This window comes from Xenopus tropicalis, chromosome 4 (genome assembly GCF_000004195.4).
Source record: "Xenopus tropicalis strain Nigerian chromosome 4, UCB_Xtro_10.0, whole genome shotgun sequence".
In the NCBI taxonomy this organism is placed as follows: Eukaryota; Metazoa; Chordata; class Amphibia; order Anura; family Pipidae; genus Xenopus; species Xenopus tropicalis.
In genome coordinates, this window is record NC_030680.2 from 44,426,041 (window position 1) to 44,442,810 (window position 16,770).

Sequence of the window (16,770 nt, forward strand, 5' to 3'; positions counted from 1 at the left end):
ATAGTATAATGTGAACATTATACTAGGGGGTCCCACACACACCAACAATAATATGGTTTGGTCTGGCTGCATGATATGAAAACAGTTAGTCTATGCCTGGGTGGCTGTAAGCTCACAATTCATGCTCAGAATAAGTCAATCCCTCAAGGTGCTGTATTCATGAGAAATGTAATAACCATATTCATGTTTTTTTGTACATAATAGGAAACTGGCTAAAGGATTGTGTACAAAGGGTGGTTGTCCATGGTACATTCTTGACTTGGAGTAGGTATGTTTGTGTGGTGCTGCAGGATTTTGTATGTTGTTGGTTAATGACTTGGGGTGGATATTGTAATCAATGCATTGGTGTTTGTAGGTAATTCTTTTTCCACCTATTTATTTGACTATGCTGCTTTGTTATGTATTTCTGTATTGCTTCTGATAAATATGGTAAAAAGTCCTAAACTGATAACACTGTTATCCTTGAGATAGGGTACAGTTGGTGTTTGAAACATGAGATTTTTTGACAAGTATTTATGTTGAGTATGGTACTATGCTTTTCTATTTACCAGCACCAGGGCAAGTTGCTATATTAGTTGAGGGAGTGTTCCTCTATGGTTCTTCTTCTGTGGTTGTCTAATATATCCATACTTGATACTTAATTGTACTAAAAATACTTTAAAAATTAATCCCAATAAGGATTATTATATTTTGGAGAAACAGAATTATCAGAAAGGTAGGGTCATTTGCAACAGTTTGATCACTGATAAAATATGTACAGTGACCTACAAGAATTATTGGTGTGCCTAACTAAAAATATTTTCCAAACAGTTACATGAATATGGTGTTTTGCAACAATGTGGTAAAAATATGGCAGGAAAAATGCCCAATACTGCAAATAGAGCTACCATGTCTGTAAATCTCTTGCCTATACAACAATTAGGGTATATTAAAAGCTGGGTTTTGTTGGATGTAATGGAGTGGCTTTCTGTAAGGCTAATGCCACACTTAGCATATGGCGTATATTTTCGGCAACCTGAAAAACGATTGCCGAAAATAACGCCATATGCTCCTACCTGTGCCTGCACCCGAATGAATGGAATACACGTGGGTACAGGCACATGTAGCCGATATCCCCCAAAGGTATTATGTCTCACATTTTTTGGTGGATTTGGGCTACATGTGCCTGCACCCGAGGGTATTCCATTCATTTGGGTGCAGGCATAAGGTAGGCACAAGCATTTTTCAGCTTGCCGAGAATAAGCCTGTGTGGCATCAGCCTAAGGGTTGGCAACCTGTCAGTTTGGGGCTGAGGCAGCTGGACTTCATTATGTGCTGAAAGTTAATTACTGGAATACTTTAGTTGTTTACAGTAGTTGTGCACAGAAGCACTGGGCGTTACTCACAGAGGGTCACCTTGACACAGAGAGTAGGTTTTATTTATTTGCATGTAGAATGATTGCTTGCCTGTTGCTGCAAACAGCCTTTAATCTGTTTATCCTGACCAAAAATAATCTTATACGTTTTGCGTATACTTCTCTTTAGGGCGATAAAACTCTCTGTTCGTGGGCGACTAATCTCCCCGAGTTGCCTACCCCTGCCATCCCACCGGCGAACATGTAAGTCGCCGGCGGGATGGCAGACGCGCGAGTCTTTTTCGGCGATTTGCGCGAAATCGCGCCGCCGCGTCTGCCATCCCGCCGGCGACTTACATGTTCGCCGGTGGGATGGCAAGGGTAGGCAACTCGGGGAGATTAGTCGCCCGCGAACAGGGAGTTAATCGCGGGCGACTAATCTCCCCCGTGTGCCAGAGCCCTTAACATTCAGTTCTAGGTCTATCATTCCCACACGCATATGCAAAAGGGCTCCAAATGCACCGGACACAGCGGCTTGCTTAAAACTCGATTTTTATTACTCCATTTAAAAACAATACGCCTGACGCGTTTCGTGTAAATATACACTTAATCATAGGCACTGATGATTAATACACCCTAGAATCACCGCTAGCATTAATATGATGGAATTGGTTGAGAAGTCAAGTCACGGTATAGGATGAACTATCCAAATCTGCATGGACAATCCAGATCTATAAGGATATTTTTTTTTGTATTTAACCTAAGTACAGTACTGTGATTTTTTTTTTTTTTTAATTGGGTGTAGGAGGCATTCAGACCTAGGATTAAATATACAGTTCCATTTTGTTCTGTTTCTGCGTTTCTTTTGCAGCCCATGGTACTACACCAGATGTACCAGTTATTAGAATAACAATAAAGTTTATTGTTACTGCCTCAACTAAGGAGACTGCATTGAGACACAGTGTACCATAAATAGGCTTTACCATTCCACAACAAAGCTGTCTGCATTGTTTTATTTCAATTAGGCCTGGGAATCACTTTTTGATGATAATGCTTAATTCACACTGTAATTAATAACATAACAGGTATACCTTTTCTAACCAGCTGTTGGAAGTATTGTTTTTTTCTGTCTTCATCTTGGTAAAGGAGAGAGGGTCCTGTGTTCGTTATCTCTCATGTTGCCACTCAGTTGTACACTGTCTTTTTCATCTAGAATCTTACTTTTTGTATCATTGTGCCATCCTGCTAATGGCAGATTGGTGGGGGTTTTACCACTTATAGCTGCTTAGTGCTGTTAATAATGCATCTAAGAGGAAGTAGAGTAATTATCCTGATCCTGTGTTATGAAGTTTGGTGTCGTTTCTTTTAAGGCTGCTTTAACACTTACATTGCTAAAAAAAAATAGCGATTTACTTTACATTTTGTCAGTGCTAGGGTTAAAATTCTCTGCAGCCTGTATATCGCATATATAAATAAAGTGCCATGCTATAGCTCAGAGGTAATTTGCCTTTTTCAAACCTTTACAGTCCCTGTGAATTTCCTTTTCTCTTTTCCCTCTTGCTGTTACGCCAGCTGAAATCCCCAGAAGAACAAAAGGTTTAGCTGAAGCTATGAAGCATGTATATATTCACCAGCTTCTGGCATTCAGATAGGAGAGAGTAAGAGGAGAGAAATGGAGTGGGGGGAAGGGGGTAGAGAAATCAAAGTGCCCCATTGTAGATGTTAATATGAAGCAAAATGCACACAGCTAGACATTAAACCTTAGCAGGATTTAGGCATTGTGCTAAAGGATACTCTGATCAGACTTGAGTTGGGCTTCATGGCACAAATTAAATAGATGTGTTTGATGTTAAAAAGGCGGGGGCTTCTGTGGATCGCAGAAATTGTATTTCTTTTTTTTCCTCTTTTTGGATTGTTAGCTCTTTACAGAATAACCTAATTTTCTAACATTAATCTACAGTATTTTCTCTATATGTTTATTTGTTTAAAGGAATAGTTAAAATCTACCACCCAGTGTCTAATTTCAAGCATGAAGAATTTTCTAAATAAACCTGGCAATTAAACCCACCATCAGCTGGTACTGGGTAATATATTGCTATCTTAGAAATTATATTCTACAATATGAATTTTCACAAAAGTAGATCACACTAAATTTTACTAAACACCTTTCCTACAACTTAATAAACAAAACATTTCAGGATTGCTACTAGGTATAACATGGCAACTCTGGTGCATTAAATACATAATTATCAGTGGCTTTTATGTGGGTGGCAACCTTGCATCAAATTAGTTTTTTGTTTTGTTTTTTTTAATAATGTGCATCAATATCTCTCTTCTCGCCCTTCCCCATTCTTGAGCTGGAAGAAAATGTTTGAATACTGTGCTATGAAGGGAACAGCTCTGCAGTGAGGCAGTTGTGATATTAGAACAGATCTCCTAAGAGATCCCCTGGCTCCTGTGTACTCATCGGAGTGGCACAATCCCAGACAGCTGGTCTCTCAGCATGGATTGCTCATGCAGCGAGCAAGTTGGCACACTGGCGAAGAACAGGTAATGCTCTAATTTCCCCTGTGCAGATGTGGCCAGGAATATCTTTATTGGTGTTCTGGCATGCAAGAGGAAAGCTGGCAGTGCAGTCTTGAATAACTATTAAAAGGCATGCTATTACATATACACGCATACAGCCACATGCACTCATACATATACATACCTATACATATATATATTTCAAGTTACTAACCAGAGCAGATAAATCATGGCTCATGACCTTCAAGCTGTGTTTTGCTGTTAGTAGAAGTGGATAACTGCTACGGCTTTTGCTACATACATATTTACAGGGGAAGGTAAAGCCGTGAATGGAAAAATAAATTTTTTAAGGCATGCTTGAGGGTGGTGTAACCTTTTGGAGCAAACTTAACAACTTTTTCATTAATAAGTTTTATTACACACTGCGCACAAACAATAAAATTTGCAAACTTTCTTCGCAAAGCCCAAATTTAATGTGCGCAAAGGTAAATTTGTTTGCACAGCATAAAATTTTGTGTTGCGAATCATTTTTTTGTTACCAAATTTTACTACATTCCACCATATATGTTACAGGTACAGTATCTGTTATCCAGAATGCTCAGGAACTGGTGTTTTCTGGATAAGAGTTTATTCTGTAATTTATTTCCTATATATATTATTTATATTTTATTCTGTAATTTATATATTTTATACCTTGTCTACTACTAAGCTTTTATTAGTGCACGGATAACCACTCAGCTTGCTTTATATAATAAACTAATATGTTCAGGGCCCTACTTGGCCCACTAAGAGGAATCTGTGTTTTTCTGTCTTTGTTGTGCTTTTGTGTGTGTATCTGTTTACTAAAGTGTGTTAATCTAGGGTGTTACAAAATAGACTGTTTATTTTTATAGTTTTGTTAACCAAACTGGATTAGTTTTTTTTTGCTCTTCTCAGCCCAAAAATACACCATGAAAATGAAACAGAAATGATATTTCCCATATAAATAAAATAGTATCTTCCTTATGCAGACACATCAAAGCTTTATCTCTGACTTTGTGGTACGTTGAGTTTTGGTGACACACTTATAATTATCCCACAAAAACCTTCATTGTATTCATATCATTAATTTTGTTTGGGCTGTTAGATTTGATAGCTACATTAAGCGTTTATATTGCCCTTTTCATACACTAGACTGAATTGCCTTTGAACGTTCAGCCGGCTAATTGCTGCTAATTTGTGTTACTAATGAGAGACAAAATAGTACCATAACATTAAACAGTTGGTTAACAAATTTGCTTGTTCAGATCAAAGAGACACAGGTTGTTGAAGAGTATATCTGATTATGCTAGACTAAAATCTGGCATAAAAATGTTCTAGACAGATTAAAAGTTAATGTTATAATATGTATTTTTTCTTTGAAAAGTTTTTATATATACCGGTAATCTAAAGTGGTATCTGCAATTGTTCTTGCTGCCTTCCCTAGTAAATAATTACTGATTTTATTTAAGACGAGCTTTCTTTTTTCCATTTCAAATATGTGCTTAATAGGACTGAATGAATAGGGGTGTTGCATTTCATCACGAAAAACAACAAAGAAAGCCAGGAAAACGTAAATATTATTTTGTTTGAACAAATTACAGAGCTGCTCTCTAGGGCTCTTCCTGGGCCTAGATGAGGAAAAGCACTTAAACAGCATTCCATCAAACTAAATTTTTAACTACAATTTTTCCTCATATAAAATGTATTGGGAGGATTCAAAGAAGATTAGAGTTCACCTCAGCAGCGGTATTCAAATTTGAACAGCTAATGGAAGTCTGAAAGAAACTGTTAATGCCTATATCTGGGCCTCTGAGGAATTCTGACTTTTGAATTTTTATAAAAACACACCGAGTTGATTTCATTTCTGTCTCTCTACAGACAGTATTCTTGTAATTTCAGTAAGTGTTATAACTACAATTTTAAGTATTGTGATAATTATTTCCTTTAACAATAAAGTTCTGATTCCCAACTTCTACATTTTTATAGTAAGAGTAATCTCTCTTTAATTGATACTGACAGGCCCGGATATGTAGCGAGGTCACAAAGGCCTGGGCCTAGGGTGGCACCAATTTAGGGACAGCATGTCGCCCGGTGCAAAATTTTGACATTTTCACCCATATGGAGCAATGGGGGTTAAAATAATAAATCTAATGATCCACTGAAAAGAATTATGTGATTCAGAAATCACATAAAATGAATGCCTGCACAGCTCTGTCTTGGATTTTTACAAATGATGTTTCTTTTAGTAGTGGCACTTGCTCGATGTGGTTAGAAGCAAATCTTAGGAGTTATTGGAAACCATCAAACTATTAGTTGAAAGTGAGGTCACATCTGTAATAGATATTACTGGGCTGATTAATAATCCGGTTTAATGCATGATGCACTGGTTTCTATTTGCAATGTAATGTGAATCTGAATGAATTGTTCAGCCTTTCATTGTGAATTTTATTTTGTATATTGTCAGTCCCTAAGCTTAGGTAACTGACAGCAGCCCAGACGATGTGCAGAAAAGTGATGATGAGATAAAGGGAATGATGGCATAATAAGATCATATTTAAATGCAAAGATCTTCACTGCTGAAGGCCTGTGGTGATCCTGATGTGGTACCAATTCCTAAAACATACGCTGTAGCATTAGAGTGATGGACATTTTTTTAATACCTAAATTTTTTTTATTTCTGTCTAAAAATATATATATATTTTTTGTCTCTAACCCATCTGAATCTGTGGCCAAACAAGCAGATATTATAGTGTATGGCTCGCTTTATATTGGCAGGGTGATTGCAAGTCTGTTTGTCTTGAATCTATTTTAATGTACTTCACTGCTTCTGTGTGTGTAATTATATGCTAGGGGTTGCAGTGCTATCTACAGGGGAGAAGGAGACATATGGATTTAAGGGTCAATCTTAATATGATATAATATAATTCTTTCACATATGAATGAAGGGTGATATCCCTACAGTGAGCACCGACCATTTGGGTTTTTGCTGCCTACCACCATTAATGTGGGTATGGTCTTAAAAGCTCTTGTGATAACATGGGTGCGGTTTGATGTGGGTGCGGTTTAAGAAAGGGTAGTGGTCAAAACTGGCTTCCATTATTGGCCCTCCACCATGTAGGCCATGTTGGACAGCACAGCCCTAAGGCAACTGGATATTTCTATCTGCTTGTGATTGTAACTGTCTGTGAACATGCAAACACTCCTTAATTGTGGGGGGGGGGGGGGGGGGTTGAGCTTGAATCTTCCACCTTTCTCCTAATGTAGACAGTTTATCTAGTGGTTATACTGCCACATCTGGGGTAAATATCTTTTTATTTAGTAATTATGCTGGTATTTTAAGATTTGGTTTTATCATTTTGTACCATAGAAGTGATTTCCTAAAGTACACATGAGAAATTTTATATGTTGTTTGTAAACTCCCCATCGTTAGGGGTCCTAATGGTGTATTGTTTTCTCACAAAAAAGATCCCATCGTGTGGCTCATAATTGTGAGGTAAAGAATCAATTGTCCATTCTCTTTTCTTTAATGTGTGTGTTACAGATGAGCTTATTTGTAGTGGTATGTTCTGTTGCCTTGAGCCCAAGACTAGCGTTTCTTACTGAGATTATTATGAGACCCACATTGTCTAGTGTTTTGCCTGTATTTTATAGCAAATAGTATGATATTCTTATATTTTCATTCTCTGTTATAAGGAACTGGTAGATAACCCTCCCCCTTCCTGAATTCACCTCCCAGGACAGTGGTGTATTCCCTTGCCTAGGCTGAATTGCGATGTGCCACTGGCTCCATTGAATAATGCAAGAGACATCATTACAAAACTGTACAGTTCCTTCTTTTAGATCTCCACTGCTGCCTATTAGAGGTTATATTACAGGGAAGGGGCTTCTGTAATGGGCACAAACGTGTTAAATATATTTATTGTAAATGGAATATGAATGTTTATTCTGGGGCCCCTTAGTAGAAGAGCAGTGAGATTGCAGTTCAGAATAGTAATTCTATCTTCCTATCTTTGCTCAGTGCCCTTATTCCACTGAGTTTGGTACTGTATGCTTTTTTGTAGCATTTAGGAAATGGGAATTAGCTCTACATTTTTAAGGTGAAAGCTTATTACAGCTTCACAGCAAAGAATTGTGCCCTTGCATGACCAATAAGGCATTTCTGCAGCTTCCCTGTTATTAAATAATTCCTAACTATAAGCTGCAAAGGAATTTGATAAATTACAAATATTTAGCCTTACTAGTATGTGCTGCTGGTGCTAATTTAGCCACAAAAATACACAAAAAAACCCCAAAAATAGCCTTTTAAATATTTATTTGTTGCCTTAATTTTGCATTGATGTCATGATTACATATAACGCAAACTCAAATCCTATAAATTTTTTCATGGTTGAGCATATATATGTGTGTGTATATATATTTTGATGTGCACCTGCCTTTTTTTGAACCATCAGTGACCATCAGTGTACATATACAGGTATAGGACCTGTTATTCAGAATGATCAAGACCAAGGGTATTCCGGATAAGGGGTCTTTCTGTAATTTGGATCTTCATACCTAAGTCTACTAAGAAATCAATAAAACATTAATTAAACCCAATAGGATTATTTTACATCCAGTAAAATCCATCCAATTAATTATATCTTAGTTGGGATCAAATACAAAGCACTGTTTTATTTTTAAATAGAAAAATGAAATCAATTTTAAAAATCTGAATTATTTGATTAAAATGGGGTCTATGGGAGACAGCCTTTCCGTAATTCGGAGCTTTCTGGATATCGGGTTTCCGGATAATGGATCCCATATCTGTACCAATAAAAGTGTTGCAGTAGTCAGCTTTCCTTCAGCCAAGATTCAGTTTCGCACAATGCAGACTTGTGATTCTCTTTTTAGAAATAAAAGCTTACACTTATATTAACTTCAGCCTGCATTTATAAGAAGAAATGAAAAATTGTGGCTCACAATGCCTTGCAGGATATAAGAAAACAATTCTATTTGGTTATCTTGGAACTTTGTCTCTGTATCAGTCTAGTTACTATTTATTTAGCTTCTCACTTAACCAGTCCTTCCAGCATCTTCACTAGGTTTAACATTTGCTGGTGAGAACCTTGCAGATCAAAACAGACCCAACCACCTCTATTTGTTATTTATAGGAGAAAGAAAGGTAAAAACTAAGTCAACTAAGTAAACTTTAAGGTCTATGAAAATGCAGCCATAAACTGCTGCTCCGAGTGTTCAGTAAAAAGAAACACCGCATTTATTTCCTTATATACTGTATACACAATCTTCTGTGTCAGACTACCTGCTCTCATCAACATCTTCAGGGCAGGGCACGAGACCTGCTCAGTTTGCTCCACTCTCCCCCTCCACCACCTCCCCTCTCTGTTGTAATCTGAGCTGAGAGCTCTGCCCTGCCTGCACTGTGCCTGGAAGTGAGGTCTGACCAAACTAAAATGGCTGTTGCTATCTTAAATAGAGGGAGATTCTATGGCTGTTTACTCAGGTATGGTAAAGCATTCTGCAGAATAAATATAGCATTCTAGCTTGTACTATTGTGCTAATCTAATGCCAATAAACTGCCTGAGTAGCTTTCCTTCTCTTTTAAGTATGGAAAGTGTGCATTTCAGGAGAATCAGTCTCAGTGAATGGAAGAAACCTTATCCAATGAGTATCTGTGATGTTACATAAATATACAGTCAGTCTGTGCTAAAGGCAAGCAACAAGGTCTGAAAATATGTATTGATAGGTGTCCACACTAGCTGATACTATCTGACCCACTGGCAAGACAGATACCATACAAGTGGCCATATTGTTTCAATTATTTGGGTCAGCAGCCTGAATGATTAGAATTGCAGGAGTGAAAATAAACTGCAGCAGATTTTTTAAAGCTGTCCAATCAATAAACTGACCAATATCCATGGTACCAAAGATAGCCCGCTCTAATTTTAATATGATTTTATAAATATAGCTTAAGTAAGGATGTTGGGACTTTGCTGGGACAAAGTGGGGGAAAAAGAGGCTGGTACAGTAGTTGGTGTACTGAAATGAAGTGTATAAAGCATTAGAGCTATAAACTGGTAAATACTGTTAAAACAGATTTGACTGTTAACTGGTTATATATACTTTTCATTTTAGTTTTTTTTCTTAAATATACAGTGTAATCAAAGTGCACTCATTTGATTTCATCTATGTTTTACATTCTGTTTTACATCCCCTCCCTTCCCCCAGATACAACCTCTTAGGATGTGACTTTATTATCAACTTGAGATTGTTTTAATACAAGAAATAACTAAAGCCATACTGTAGAATCATCATATTACATTTACTATCAACTTCGGATTGTTTTAATGGAAGAAATAACTAAAGCCATAATGTAGAACTACCATGTTACATTTTTCAAGAGACCAGAAATTATGTAAAAATATCCAGGAAAATATAGAATCAGGGAAATGCATAATATATTGGTGGGGGAACATAGGGGAAAATGTAAACTCATAGTATGAAAATGTAAGGTTTTACAGTATTTCCTTATAAAACAATAGCCAGCATATGTTTAGTTTTCTCCTTGTAAGCTCTTTTGGGCAGGGCCCTCTTCACCTCTTGTATCGGTTATTGATTGCTTTATATGTTACTCTGTATGTCCAATGTATGAAACCCACTTATTGTGCTTTATAAATAAATGTTAATAATAATAATACAAGCTCTGTTGAACTAATGCTGAAATAGGTGCTATACTGTCTCTTTAAAGGGCTTGGAATATAAAATATTCTAAATAAATTAATTAATAAATAAATATTCTAAATAAAAACATTTGAACTGAAGAAGCCACTCGGGTGAGTGGTGAAACGTTTTCAAGAAAAACTCAGAAAAGTCCAGTTGTTTTAGACTTAATTCTACTAGATATTCTAAATAAACTGAACATTTCTTAGAAGACTGAACATTTCTTAGAGAAGCTGTATTTATCCTATTTATGCCATTGTACATGGTATTAGAAATTTGCATGAATATATATTATCACTGTTTCAACTACACTGTATATACTCGAATATAAGCCGAGTGCTGAAAAAGTCACCTTGGCTTATACTCGAGTATATACGGTACTTTGTAGTTTAACTGAAAACTAGAAAAAGCCATCAGCGCACGCACAAACCCCCCCCCCTCCCCGGACGTACGTGCATGCTTGCTTGATACTTGATACTCAGTATGGCAGCTTCCTTAGCCTTCCCAAACTGACAGTTAAAAAAAAAAATAATAATAATAAAAGGTTAAACAATGAAAACTATGAGGCAAACTTTTCTTTCTCCAACTAAATGCTGTTTATGTATTTAACCTAGCCCCATAGTAAAATAATTTCCCACCCTAGGCTTATACTCCAGTCAATAAGTTTTTCCAGTTTTCTTAGGTAAAATTAGGTACCTCGGCTTATATTCGGATCTGCTTATACTCTAGTACAGTGCTGTCCAACTTCTGTGGTACCGAGGGCCGGAATTTTTCTTGCCTACATGGTGGAGGGCCGATAATGGAAGCCAGTTTTGACCACTCCCCTTTTTTAAACCACACCCACTTCAAACTACACCCATGCTATCACAAGAGCTTTTAAGACCATCCCCACATTAATGGTGGCAACACAGCAAAAACCCAATGGTTGGTGCTCACTGAAGGGATATCACCCTTCATTTATATATGAAAGAATTATATTATGTCATACACTTAAATCAATATGCCTCCTCCTCTTCTGTGGATAGCACAGCAACCCCTCAGCATATAATTACACCCCTTGGGGACCATATAATGACTATTTCCAAATGCCAAACTCCAGGAACAAACCCCTGCCAGGTTCACCTTCCACAGGCAGCATAGGGCAGGCAGAGTATGGCACACACAGGCAGCATAGGAAAGGCAGAGTATGGCACACACAGGCAGCATAGGGAAGGCAGAGTATGGCACACACAGGCAGCATAGGGGAGGCATAGAGCAGGCAGAGTACTGCTTGCCCTACCCCTCCTGTGTGTGCCATACTCTGCCTTCCCTCCCCTGCCTATGTGTGCCATACTATGCTTGCCCTCCCCTTCCTATGTGTGCCATACTATGCTTGCCCTCCCCTGCCTATGTGTGCCATACTATGCTTGCCTTCCCCTTCCTATGTGTGCCATACTATGCTTGCCCTCCCCTGCCTATGTGTGCCATAATATGCCTGCCCCCCCTGCCTATGTGTGCCATACTATTACTGCCCACCCCTGCCTATGTGTGCCATACTATTCCTGCCCTCCCCTGCCTATGTGTGCCATACTATGCTTGCCCTCCCCTGCCTATGTGTGCCATACTATGCTTGCCCTCCCCTGCCTATGTGTGCCATACTATGCCTGCCCCCCCTGCCTATGTGTGCCATACTATTCCTGCCCACCCCTGCCTATGTGTGCCATACTATTCCTGCCCACCCCTGCCTATGTGTGCCATACTATGCTTGCCCTCCCCTTCCTATGTGTGCCATACTATGCTTGCCTTCCCCTTCCTATGTGTGCCATACTATGCTTGCCCTCCCCTGCCTATGTGTGCCATACTATGCCTGCCCCCCCTGCCTATGTGTGCCATACTATTCCTGCCCACCCCTGCCTATGTGTGCCATACTATTCCTGCCCTCCCTTGCCTATGTGTGCCATACTATGCTTGCCCTCCCCTGCCTATGTGTGCCATACTATGCTTGCCCTCCCCTGCCTATATGTGCCATACTATGCCTGCCCCCCTGCCTATGTGTGCCATACTATGCCTGCCCTATTGCACACACAGGCAGCATACAGTGACACAATGCTGGATGTGTCAGAGGGAATGTCTGAGGTGTGAACAGGGGAACAATGTGGGTGATTATAGCCAGAGCCTGAGGTGTGAACACTGCAGGGGGAAAACAATGAAGTCATTAAAAGGTGTGAACAGTACAGGGGATTACATGATTAAACAATACAGGGGGATTACATCCTGAATCTGAGGTGTGAGCAATGCAGGGGGCAGTTAATCTCCGTACTGATACCATTTAAAGGTAATACACAAAGGTAAACCTTCAAAGCAGCCAGACAGGTGGGGGGCCACACAGAGGGGGGTCGCGGGCCGCCAGTTGGACAGCCCTGCTCTAGTATATACGGTAATATTTTTGATGGTGCTGCTGAAATATTACCCACTGGACATTCAGTTTTTCTGATGTTTACAGAGAACCACAAAATTCATATAGACAACAAAAAGAGTTCCTCTACGCTCCCCCCATTATCAATATATTAGGACATTAAGACATTCTGTGCATTAAGCTACCAAAAAATGCCTTACCCTTTGTGGTTAATCAAAGTCATTAACATGTGTATACTGTTTGTCCAGGTGTTATTGCACTCAGAAATTTGAAATAGCTTGTTAATGTTGTTGTTGAACTGTATAATATTTTTTTCTGCATCTAAATTTGTTCTTACTGCAGTTAGTCTTCCTTTTGGTTCCATGGACATTAAAAAAAATAATTGGAATTTGAATTAAGACCTGCGAAGTTGCACAAAGTATTGCAAAGCTTTCCAAGGCAAAGCTTCACTTAGTAAATGTGCCCCTATGCCTGAGGCTTATAGGTGGGGCAGTCAATTACTTTTATTGTTCATTAAGCATTTCATAGGGTGACAATACAATCACTTGGACTTCTTTGGACATTTCAATCTCATAATCAATCAGAGAAATCATCCCTAAAGAGTAACAAGAATGGGCAGTTTGAGTTGGTGTTATATTTGGAATTATTTTATTGTTACTTGTTCTCTGTAAGCAGACACATTTTTTTGCCTGTAGAGGGATATACCTATTCCAGGGTATTCAGAGAACTCTTCAAAACAAACTATTTAAGAAAAAATAAAAAGCCAGATCTAGGTATATTTTTAGAAACTCTCATTATGGAGTGTTGGTCACAGATTCTTCTTGAGTATTTATAGAATTTTCAGGAATGGGTAACTATAAGGAAGTGCGCAAGTATTCTTTTTTTTGTCTCTTGTATTTGAAAAAGTCACTTACTTAAATGTTTTTTGTCTGGGGACTGTATGCCTAGTTAATAAAATACTGTTAACTGGCTTTGGTTAGATGTTTCTTTCTGCAGATATGGCTATATATTGTGGCCTGGTTTATGCATTATAGAGTTGTTTTGTATATCTGAGGTGGATGTCTGTCCTGAGGCATAAAAGGAGGTATTTGGTTTGCATTATGTGGAAGTTTGAATGAGTTTGTGGATAATTATGCCTAGTAAGTATACAGTATTTGGATATTTGTCACATGCTGAAATGCCCCTAAGACTCCTGCCATACATGGTAGATTCTTGTCCTATGGATAAATGCAGACTGAGAATCCGCCCGACGCTTCAAAAAGCTTATTGTTCTGCTTGCACCTGAAGCCATTGTATAATTCTGGGTGAAGGGACATGGAGCAGATTTCTGTGCATTACTGCAAACTCAAGCAGTTTCGTGCAGAAATCAGCCTCGTTTGTATGGAGCCTAAAGGTGCCCATACACGTTAAGATCTGCTTGCTTGGCGAGGTCACCAAGCGAGCGGATCTTCTCCCAATATCCCCCACCTATGGGTGGGCGATATCGGGAAAATGTAGTCTAATTCGATCGTTTGGCCTTGGGGCCAAACAATCAAATTCTAATGGCGACGATGGCACAGTCTGTTCCGACAAAATCTTTTAACCTGCCAAATCGATATCTGCCCAATTTCAGGCCAGATACCGGTCGGGTATAGCCGTCGTTTCTGCCCCTACATGGGCTGCTAAGCTGCCGAATTGATCCAATGGACTGATATTGGCAGCTACATTGGGCCTGTGTATGGCCACCTTAACTGTCTGCTTCCATTCTCAGGGAAAAGAGAAAATCACCTTGGTTAAGGGACCAAGATAGATCTTGCTTGCATGTGTTGTTACAAAGTAATCAAGCAATAACAGCTGAAAGTGTTCTATGTAACGTAAGCCTAATTATTTTTTTATCCCAGGGGTAAAAAAAATAATAAAGTATGGGTATGAGGAGCATACCTTATTTTACTGTTATTACAACAGTACTTTTCTTAATGTACAGAATGTACATTTCTTTTATGATTGCTATGTCAATGTAGTTGCAAATATACATTTATGGTCTTGTGTAAACCTAAAAGTACGTTGCTTAGAAATTCTTCCGGCTGCCCTGATATATGCAGAATTTCAATCTTCTCCCAATAGTATTACAAATTCTCCTTGCCCTCAAACAACAGTTTGCACAAATCCTTTCTTTATGTGTTTCATTTATCATTCAGGAAAGAGACGCTGGGCTTAGAGGTCAAATGCTTGGAGCAAGGATTCAGACAATGTTACTTTGCAGAGTGTGCTATTGTTAGAATGAACAACTTCAAAACTTAATGCAATCTACTAGTTTGTTTTCTGTGTACTCTCAGTGATGATCCTCACATATTTGTGTAAGTTATTAATTAGAGTTTAATAAAAGTGCATAAAGTTCACTTATTAAAGTTTATTGCAAACATTAACAGGCCCACCAGTGCTTGCCAATGACACAAAGCTATGCAGGACTATTAAATCCAACCAGAATTATCCTTGCAGGAGACAGACCCACAATAAGGGCTATGCAGCGTAGCATTGTGCCTTAAACACAACTGTTGGGGAACACAATTTGATGGGGAAGGTAGCAAGTAGAGAGCCTGGGGTCATACTCCTGAGGGGGTAGGAGGAATAGGGGTTTGTACCGAGCCATCTGGTTGAGTTTGTGAACAGGCAGGGAACTTGGCCTAGCAGTATTGGTATATAGTTGCAAATAGTGCTTGGCCCAGCTCTGGCAGGAGCATCTGAACAAACTGGCAATGTGGGCAAATAAGTGACAGAGTTGGTTCAGTGTTGATAAATGTCAGGTTTATGCTCTTGGAATTTAAAAACATGCAAAACTCATACCCTTATAACGATTAAGTAAGGAAAATCCTTGATGCAAAAGGACCTGGGGGTTCTTGGATAGAATAACTTTGTGCCAATCAGTAGCATAAATGGCCAACAAAGTATTTTCTGTGAATATAGATTCATGGGAGCACAGAATAAATCTCCCCCAAACAAAATTTCCATTTCCATTTCTGGATCACCACTAGTAATGTGTTCTACACAGCGATCCAATAGTAAGTGAAGGGGAAGTTATTTTTGGAATTCTTTCAGCGTGATAGCGCAAATTTGTCGCAAATGACAAATTTTCCTGTGTGCCAGTATCTAAAGCTGATAAAGTTCTGGAGGGTCTCTGTTACAGACAAAAACTGACCAAGTTAGGACCTTCCCCACTCCTCCCCTTCCCCCCCCAAGTAAAGGATCCTGACCTGGAAGTGACAGCCCTGTGATGCGGTGGTGCTCTGGGAGGCCTGTTTCTCTGGTTTAGACTGCACACCCTGCCAGGCCTGGACTTTAGAGTTAACTTATACAGGAAGGGCATAGAGTGTTTGGTTATATAACAGTAGCAGTCCGCACCTGCTAATATTAGAGAAGCTAATAAAACATAGAATTACATTTATATTTACACTTTTTGGTTTATATCCCATTTTAAATGCATAAAGGGGCTTTGACAATAAGAGCTGTGAAGTAGTTGCTTTTCCTGAATTGCTTGCATTGGCAGATATGTCAGAAAGTTTCAAGAAAGGGTTTGGATGTCTTTGTAGCAAATGAGAAAATGCAGGGTTACTTTTTATAGTTCTTGTGCAAACTGATCCAGGGATTGGTCCAATTGCCCTCATAGAGTCAGGAAGACAACCCCCCAAGGGAAATTAGAGAGATAGTCTCAGGGATTTCTCCTTTCTTTGGGTAATCAAGTAGTAGTTTGTCCAGATGAACCTGCCTAAGAGGTTGAATTTTGACTTTTTTTAGCCTCAA

At 38.8% G+C, this 16,770-nt stretch overlaps 1 protein-coding gene across 3 annotated transcripts in view; it reads left to right on the plus strand.

Moving 5' to 3' along the window:
- The window catches only part of znf423 (zinc finger protein 423), a 232,346-nt gene that overhangs the window by 145,357 nt on the left and 70,219 nt on the right, over nt 1-16,770 (plus strand). Inside the window, exon 6 of one of the 3 annotated variants that reach the window (XR_208509.4) lies at nt 3,692-3,884. The exons of the other annotated variants lie outside the window; for them this stretch is intronic. The gene's annotated coding sequence lies outside the window, so the exon portion shown is untranslated. The remainder of the gene's footprint in view (nt 1-3,691; nt 3,885-16,770) is intronic. 3 annotated transcript variants of the gene reach the window in all.